The 8,744-nt window shown below is 28.4% G+C and overlaps 1 protein-coding gene across 1 annotated transcript in view; it reads left to right on the top strand.

Annotated features, from left to right (window-relative positions):
• The window catches only part of LOC119671504 (mucin-5AC-like), a 531,335-nt gene that overhangs the window by 4,949 nt on the left and 517,642 nt on the right, over positions 1-8,744 (top strand). The gene's annotated exons all lie outside the window — the stretch shown is intronic.

The following is an 8,744-nucleotide window of genomic DNA, read 5'->3' on the forward strand; positions in this document are numbered from 1 at the left end:
CATCAATTCGATTACGTGTGGAAGATGTGTTGTCCCGACTTCTTGAACGTAAAGGCTTTTTAGCAGAGCTGGGTTTCGATACTTCATTCACTCCAAGTCTAATCAAATACAAAGAAATTTATTTATATATATATTATTACCGAATAAATATTAAATTACCCTAAGCCTTCTACCATTGCTTCCTTTGCTGCTTCAATAAGAGGATATGGTTTTCCTGTACATGACCCACGAAAGTCATCATTATCGATGGCCCAAAACATAATACCACCCAAACCTTGTTCAACTACATATTCTGCCTTTTTGCGCACAATATCTTCGTCATCATATCCCACCCATTGATTACGTCTATAAGCATAAGGACCCATGGCAGTAGGATTAGGCTGTACTACTGTCCATTCAGGATCTTCCTTAAGATTTTGACAAATCTAAAAATATTGTTTACGAAGTTTTAGTCAAGCACAAATTGTTTTGTCATGAAATAAAATATTATAAATCAACAGACAATTATATGTTATATAAAACAACTATTCATACTAACCTCATAATAAGCTAAATAACCTTTTTCTCTGGTAGCATCGCCTTGCTCTCCTGGACCCTCAGAGGGTGCTCCAAGCTCTGTGCTTTCTTCATTTATTAAGGTGTATGAGCGACCGTATGTTGGTATACCAAGTACTAGTTTATCTCGGTCTGCACCAGCTTTCAAATAATATTTTATTGAATAATCCTAAAACAAATATATTATTTATAATTTGTAATGGCTCAAACGACTATTAACTTACAATGTTCAACTCTGAATCATAATTGTATTCGGATTCCTCTTCAAGTGAGTATAATGGTGCATGATGATTTACAGAAGGTTCATGTGATGAATGAAAGTCATATGTCAAAACGTTAAACCAATCCAAATACTTGTTTAGTTTTGGTATGTCATAACCTTTGTCGATATATTCAATGCCTGCAGGCACGGCCATTGTCAGCAATAAACGTGGACGTCCGGTTTTTTCTGCCTCACGTTCGAATTCAGCACGCAATTCCTGCACGAATTGTGCATAATTGTCTCGGTCGCGCGGCTTGCCACCCTCACGATGTGCTGGATATTCCCAATCCAAATCGATGCCATCAAAATGATTTTGCCGCAAGAACTTTAAAATGTTTTTAATAAACTTCTGTCTACGCTCCGGGTTAGCAACGAGTGGAGAGAAACGTGAAGATGCCTCATTCCAACCACCAATAGCAATCATCGTTTTCAGTTGTTTATTATATGTTTTCAGGCCAGTGAATTTAGCATAGCCACCTGTGTTCATATGAAAACGAAGAGCAAAGAAAAGGAGTTGCATGAGTGTAAACGTAGAGGAAGTCTATAAAATTTATATTTAGTATCGAATAATATGGCGCATTTCAAAGTATGCAACTCATCGTTTATTCAATTATGCAGACATGTGTAGACCTGTATGTTGTGCTTACCTTGCTCGATATCCTGATATTTATCGAATGGTTTCATTTGATTGTCTTTAGTGAATCCACCAAATGCATAAACCAAATGTGTGCACAAATATGGATTTATGTTTTGTGGATTAAATTTTGCTGTGCCAGGTCGGTAAACACTCCAATTTGTATAGTAACAAACAACTCTTCCCTCGGAATCGACTTCTGCAATCAAAATTTTTTATATTATAATAGGATGAAGCAAGGAGTTTCAAGTAATTTTACTATATGGTACGGCTGGTATGAAATTAATTACATTAAGCTATGACTTTTTGACATAACAATTATGATAGAGAAATGTAAAAATACTGCATTTATATATTATATTAAAAATGAACCACTGCACTTACCATTTGTAAGAAGTACAACGATGAGGAAAAAAAGGGCTTGCCAAACCGCTCCTCGCGGAAGCTGAAATGAAAAATTTCAAAATTACGATTAATTTTAGATAATACTAGAGTATTTCAAATCAATTTAAAATAACGTTAGTATAAATATATTTAAAATAACTGATACATATTTTTTTAAATGTATATCCGTATTTTTTTTAATCATTTAATCCATTATAATGGAATTATCAATTTTATGGAATTGAATGTAAAAATATCTATGTACTGAACTAATTTTGAAGATCTTATCATGCATTTTTCTTGGTTATATGATTCTGTAATTATTTCGCGGATAGAGTAATACTTTTAAACGCTTTGTATATATATACTTAAATGAGATTTGAGATTGGATTTGAGATTACAGTGTCAGGTTTACAGTTAGAACAAAACCCTAAGACTATTCTGTAACTCACTTTGCCTTTAGCTTTGCTTGTACCTATCATTTATACCCATTCTTTCCGACTAAGAATAAGGATAATATTTATGGTATTTTGAATACAGAAGTGGAACTTTTTAAAACACTCGGAATTCTTACAAGCCATTTTTCTTCGAGGACTTATGTATGTCTGTTGACTTAATCAGTGAATTCCTTCTTTGAGTCTTATTGCTTTTTGTGATTAATTGAATAATTTATTAATTTGTAATTAATTGATTTCAACAAGGTTTACTCCTGCTGTAAAATTATGTTAAGTTTAATACTATAATACTTTGAAATCGTTACTATTGCGACACTCCAGGTAGCTGTCCGGTTCGTACGTACTGCTACGGCAGCACATTCTATCTTAGTAGAACTAAGCTATGGTTGTTGGTGGTTTATCTGTCGGGTTATGATGACCTACGTTATCATTTTAACAAGATGGATATCTCTAAGAGAACAGAGTGCCGATATTAGGATATCCTCAACAGTTAACATTCTGGCTTTCATTTAAAGGATGCAATATGTTTTGATCAGTTAGGATCGGTACGAAGCATAAAAGGGCGCGTACATTTTCTATTCTACTTTTCAATTGTATAATACTATATGAAGAGGTTTTCGAACAGAAGTGAAATAACAACAAAAATTTATTTTTTAAATTATTTTAATTAATTGAATTTTTGGCTGACCATACAGCTGTTTCGAGTATTGCCAAATACCCTTCATCAGTGGTCTTGGAAATAATTCTTGTATTTAATTATTCGTAAATAATTATTTTTGAGACTGCAAGTACCAGGAATCGAACTCCGGGTCCTGCCAAATGTGAAGCTCAGAATCAGCGCACCTTAACCAACTGATCCAAAGCCGTACTTGAACTTTTTGTTCGCTTGATATTTTTGCCTGAGGTATGATTTGTTATTAACAATTTTAACTTGCTGTATTTATATATTAGAACGAAATCATAAAACCAGCTGTAGAATAATTGAATTAATTAATTAAATTATATTTTTTTTTATTTTTTAATTGTTAAATCTCAAAACTATTCTATTCGTAGAGGCATTATTTGTTGCATGATTTGTTCTTTCTTATGTATAGAACCTAATCTAGGAACGTAATGCTGAGAAAGTCATGCTAATGTTACTCCACTAGTCGCACGGGCGAGAACCAATATTTATTGGCGAGAACCATATTTTTGTGAATAAGTTGTAATTTAACGTCAAATTTTCCAGACGAAAGTGACTATTATAGTTTTAATAGAAACTTGTTATATTTACATAAAGAGGTTTTCGAACAGAAGTGAAACAACAACAAAAATTTATTTTTTAAATTATTTTAATTAATTGAATTTTTGGCTGACCATAATACTATATGTGAATAAACTAAAAATAGTTAAGTTCAATATAAAGTAATCCAATTTTTAGAATATTTTTTAGTGAGTTCTGCAATAAAATCTATTACTTATTAAATAGATCTTTTCACTCTTTGCTTAAGATGCGAGCCCCACTCACGAACACCATAACGAACTGGGGACAGAGAAACAAAATGATAATGAAATGATAGTGACACAAAAAATGTAGTACTTGGTATCATTAAAATTTGTTGGTTATATATCCGGTACCATACTACTGCTTGTAAACATGAACGCTTATAGTAGATGATAAGATGAGTGTATAAAATATTTCAAAGGAATTGTCTTAGAAAACACATCTAGCTCAATACCATTTTTTTTAAATTTTAGAGATTGAGTTCAATCGAGCATGTAGTGAGGCTATATTTTTTTAAAATGTCGAAGAACGCACATTTATAAAAAAGGGAACGCATAATACAATAGAGAGTACCCATGACTAAAATAAAGAGAAGACTTCAATGAAGGTTTTCAATGAAGCCATTAGAAATTTGATAGTTTCTGTGACTGAAATATCTCTATGGAGGCAAATTATTTTGTCTATGCCAAAGTTCGCTATGGGCTGTAAAGTCGAAGGATGACGATAAATTAATTATTGGCAATAAATCAGATAGTTTTATTAAATGAAAATTTGTGAATGGAATCCATTGTTACTGAAACAATGACTTAAATTCAAACCTAAAAAACAGTAAACTATTATTATTAATAATAATAGTAATATTTTTCCTGTCTTTAATATATTGTTTTAATGTATTTTCTTTTGAAAACCTAAAATTTTTATAACTGTTCATTAAAAAAATTATTTTATAAATAAAATTCAATGAATCGAAATAACAGTGAATGAATATTGTATTTTATTGTAATAAAATTTATTTCAAAATAGATGCTATTAGGTTTTTAATGTGTGAACTTCATCTTTGTGGTAGACACACAGACAAATTAAAAATATTAACTGCCATTTATATTAATTTAAATACTTAAAATAAACAATAAAATCCAATCAAATTAAAATTAATTTTTTTATTAAATTATAAATTTCAAAAATAAATTTAAAACAAAGGTTTTTAACATTGACACAATAACACCGATTTAAAAAATATTCTGCGTCACCAGAAACGTCTTATAGACGACAGCGTCTTAGGTTTCCGTCCAAAGAAAATGATTTAAATGCGGCTTTTAAATTCCCAGAAATAAATACAAGAAAAAAATCCCTATCAAGGTCGCTAATAAAAAAATTACATAATTTAACTGTTAAAAATAAAGTTAATTAATGCATGTTACTGTGTGTGAAGAAGAAGAAAAAACCAGTAAGAGTTGAAGTTGCCTAAACCGGCTTGAAACTGATCAATGTGAGTCCAACATGTAACATATTTCGTATTGAGATAGGTTTTTGTTTGGATATTTTATGTTTTTTTTTTTTTGATATTTTACATATAATTTTGCATAAAAATGTGTGTAAAAACTGCTTTAGGCCCAAACATTTTTTTTTAAATTTTTTATGATAATAATATTTTTATATTTAAATAAAAACATTAATAATATAAATATAGAAACAAATAATATTTGAAAATATATTTACTATATTAATGGCTATTAACTAACAAAAATCTGTTAAGTAAATAAAATAAAAAAATATAACCGTAACATTAAATAAAATATATAAAATTAAAAAAAGATTTTTAAATTTTTAAGAAACAAAAAAAAAACGAAATCAGATTAAAAATCAAAAGAACAAATTACTGCAAATTAATTAAATTTTATTTAAAATAATTTTTTAAGTTTTACTATATATTATTCTAAAAATTCTATTATATTATTTTTAATATTGTTTTATCATAATCATCCATTTCATCAAAATCCACAATAGTTTCTTTAACCAAAATCGAGTCAAACTTTCATAACTCGAATTTCCTATAATTCTAACTAAGTAGAGTGCAACAGGGTTTAAAGAGCAAATTACATATGGTATAATTATAAAAAAAATTCTATTACTCGAAGTCTCCATAAGTTGAACCATTTCTTTGCAAAATGCCACTTTGAGTAACAGAAGTTTGACTGTAGGGATATATCTATCCATAACTATCTGTTGTTAGCAAACGCACCATTGAATGAACTACTTTGTGCTATCACAATAGCAGTATAAGCGCACTTCTTAGAGCTTAAATTTTCTATTGGACGGGCTGCACCTAGCAGATAGTATGTATATCTATCTTAAATACATGGAATGAAGTTGTCTATAGCACACTTCTATGCCCCAAAACCAAAACAATTCTGTTCAATTGTTGGCAAGCATAAATTGCAACTGAATAGAACTTCATATACTAAGATATATAACATAAGTGTACTATTAATTTAAAAATAACAACAAAAGTCTTCAATTTTGATTTAAATAAAGTCGTAAACAGATTTAAATTATTAGTGTACATTTTCTTTTGATGATCATTTTTTTTTACAGAAGAATTATCTAATTATTTAAATTATCAAAATTGGCTAATTATTTTAAAAATTATGAGTAATTAAAAGCATTTTTTATGAGCCAATCAACATCCCTCATAATTTCAAATTACTATGAAACAGTGTTAAGTGTCTTCAAATTCCTCGTATCTTGTCTACGATAAAAGAGAGCCTCTAATGATATTGAAGTATTTATGCGAGGTGTGTCGGTAACCGGTTCATCATCAATTACGCATCAAGCTATCCTCACTGGTTTTCCCCAAATTACATAAGATTGCGATTGTGATGTCACAATCGTTGTTTTTATTTTTAATCAAAATTTATACATTTTGCAAATATGGTAAATTTTAAAATAAAAACTAAATGCGTGAAAAATATTTAATCTTTGGTAATAATATTAGCTCTTCTTGATTAGTTAGTAAATGAAAACTGCAAAGAGTTTAATTTTGAATAGGAAAAGGAATGACCCAAAAAATTTTAAGGATTATTCAGTTATATGCATATCATTTGTAATTTATTAGTATACTGAATTGACACGGTACCAGATACATACTTCAAATTGAAGTTTTAGCGACTCTTGCGAAAGACATTTGACTCTAATCAAGAACTGAGAGAAACCGAGGAACATATTGATAATAGTTTCTTTAGTGTAGATATATAAGAAAAATGTAGTAATGATTGTATTAGAGTTGAAAAACAATTTTGTTTAGAGTTAGAGAGTCTAATCAAGAACTGAGAGACACCGAGGAATATTTTGACAGTAGTTTCTTTAACAAATGTGTAGATATATAAGAAAAATGTAGTAATGATTGTATTAGAGTTGAAAAATAATCTTCTTTAGAGTTAGAGACTCTAATCAAGAACTGAGAGAAACCGAGGAATATTTTGACAGTAGTTTCTTTAACAAAAGTGTAGATATATAAGAAAAATGTAGTAATGATGTATTAGAGTTGAAAAATAATCTTGTTTAGAGTTAGGTTGTTTACTATTTCCTTAATATATATATGTTATTTAATATATGCCAGATTTTCCGGATTGAGAACTGCAGTTATAATAAATTTGAAAAGAGTATAAACTTTCTCTGTAGTTTGACACCACATCTAGCATATTTAAGCTAGGAATAGGAACAGTTTTGTGGAGATGTCCGATGATCCAGTGTTGGTTTCTGAAAGCTAACCAATGTTTTTGAATTATATTCTTGTATTTTTTTGTTGGTATACAATTTTTTTGAAAAAATGCTTTAAACATTAATAGCCTAAATTATAAAAAGTTTTAGAAGGCTTATAAAACGTTTATGAATAGGGTGCATTATAATGTTATTATAAAGTTAACTAAAATGCATTTAAAAAACATTATCAGAAATTTTTATGAATTAAAGTATAAGAATTATAAGTATAAAGTATAAGAGAAAGCTAATAGTATGACTTTATTTTTCAAACTGACATCGTTTCTTTTAATTTCATTGATTAACTAGCAACTTTGCTTTCAACTTTGGGATATTATATTTTTTAAAATAAGGGACTTAAAGACATATATTATATTAAAGTTTAAGCGCATTTCTGGGGAAATCTCTTCATCCAAGTAGCATTAAAGCAATATATTTGGAAGATTAAGGGCAGTATTTATAAGATTTTATTCAAGTATCTTGCAACTTTTGTTACATAAAATATATATATGATTGTCATCTTACTATAGATAAAAAGAAGTACTAAGAATAGTTTCTTTAATTTTTTTAGTACTAAATTTAGGGTTAACTTAAATATAATTGAGTAAGTTTGTAATTAAAAAAAAATCATTACTTTTTATATATATAAGTAAATAATTTACTAACTTTTTTTTGCATAAAAAAAGTTATATATCATTGTAACGCCAAATTAAATTGAAATACCATTTTATAATGTCTTGTGAAAGTGAAAATAAAAATTTGTATTACTTATAAATTATGTAATAGTAATTGCAAATATTTAATAACTAATACTTAATAAAAAAAATCACTGCATTTTTTTTTTTTTTTGAAATTCAATAAGCGGATTTAATGTGAAAAATTGAAGTGTGGCAAGAAAATAAATAAACAACCAATGAACTTTAATGCACTTAAGCAAAAGAGTATAAATAAATTAAATACCTTTAAGCTTATTTAATATTTTACCAGATTTATGTGAAATATATATGCATAGGGCATGTTTGTGTATTACATAATTAGTGGTCAATCGAAGTTTTGTTATCGACCGCACGCACTTTTTTTCATTCAAAAATTTCGTTGCCGATTTTCAGATACAAATCGAAAATCGATTGGTTTTTGGTTGGTGTGCGAGTGTATTCATACTAAAGGTATTTAGTTTTTTTTTTCTTTTAATTTTGAAAAACGAAAAAAATATTGTACATCATTTTCGAAATTAATATTATTCAAAGTATACACTAATTGAATCAACTTAACGGCGTCTTTTTTTTTTTTTTTAAATAAGATACTCGTATTTCGAAATCGAAAGCGTCAAAATTGATAAGGTCAGATACATGGACGAGTAGCTTGAGTGAGTGGCGAATTTGTTTATTGATACAAAGTAAACATATTTTTGCTGATTTTATATCTCTCTTC

The sequence above is a fragment of the Teleopsis dalmanni genome, chromosome 1 (assembly GCF_002237135.1).
Source record: "Teleopsis dalmanni isolate 2A chromosome 1, ASM223713v2, whole genome shotgun sequence".
NCBI classification, from domain to species: Eukaryota; Metazoa; Arthropoda; class Insecta; order Diptera; family Diopsidae; genus Teleopsis; species Teleopsis dalmanni.